The sequence below is a fragment of the Nannospalax galili genome, unplaced genomic scaffold (genome assembly GCF_000622305.1).
Source record: "Nannospalax galili isolate Female #2095 unplaced genomic scaffold, S.galili_v1.0 scaffold161, whole genome shotgun sequence".
Classification (NCBI taxonomy): domain Eukaryota; kingdom Metazoa; phylum Chordata; class Mammalia; order Rodentia; family Spalacidae; genus Nannospalax; species Nannospalax galili.
This window is the reverse complement of record NW_008348586.1, coordinates 5,107,389-5,108,430: the sequence shown is the minus strand read 5'-3', so window position 1 is coordinate 5,108,430 and position 1,042 is coordinate 5,107,389. Positions and strand designations below refer to the sequence as shown.

The 1,042-nt window shown below is 46.4% G+C and overlaps 1 protein-coding gene across 2 annotated transcripts in view; it reads right to left on the bottom strand.

Annotated features, from left to right (window-relative positions):
• The window catches only part of Sorcs3 (sortilin related VPS10 domain containing receptor 3), a 664,579-nt gene that overhangs the window by 625,246 nt on the left and 38,291 nt on the right, over window positions 1–1,042 (bottom strand). The gene's annotated exons all lie outside the window — the stretch shown is intronic.

Here is a 1,042-nt window from a genome sequence, read left to right as displayed (position 1 = left end):
TTGAAAACTTAATCAAGTAGTGACTCCAATTGCAGCTGCTGTACCAGATGTGATTTTCTTACTCAAGAAGATTAATATGTCTCCCAGTACCTGGTATGCAGCTATTGATTTGGCAACTGCTTTCCTCTCGATATCAGTTCATAAGGACCACCAGAAGCAATTTGCTTTCAACTGGCAAGGCCAACAGTATACCTTTACTGTCCCGCCTCAAGGGTATATTAACTCTCCAGCCTTGTGCCATAACTTGATTCGAAGGGATCTTGATTGCCTGATTCTTCCACAAAATATCACACTGGTCCACTATATCGATGATGTCATGCTGATTGGATCCAGTTAGCAGGAAGTAGCAGGCGGTCTGGACTTGTTGGTTAAGCATATGCGCATGAGAGGATGGGAAATAAATCCAACCAAAATTCAAGGGCCTTCTACCTCAGTGAAATTTCTAGGAGTTCAGCGATGTGGAGCATGCAGATGAAGAAGAAGTTGTTGCACTTGGCCCCTCCCTCCACCAAGAAAGAAGCACAATGCTTGGTGGGCCTGTTTGGATTCTGGAGGCAGCACATTCCTCATCTGGGTGTGTTACTACAACCCATATATCAAGTGACTCAGAAGGCAGCTACCATTTAGTGGGGCCGGAACAGGAAAGGACCCTTCAACAGGTCCAGGCTGCTGTACAAGCTGCTCTACCCTTAGGCCATATGATCCAGCAGACCCAATGGTACTTGAGGTATCAGTGACAGATAAAGATGCTGTTTGGAGTCTCTGGCAGGACCCCATAGGGGAATCACAGCAGAGGCCATTGGGATTTTGGAGTAAGGCTTTGCCTTCATCTGCAGACAACTATTCTCCCTTTGAGAGACAGCTCTTAGCCTGCTATTGGGCCTTAGTGGAAAATGAACGTTTGACAATGGGCTACCAAGTCACCATGCAACTGGAGCTGCCCATCATGAGCTGGGTGTTATCTGAACCCTCAAGCCATAAAGTAGGCCACACACAGCAACAATCCATTATCAAATGGAAGTGGTATATATGTGATCGGGCC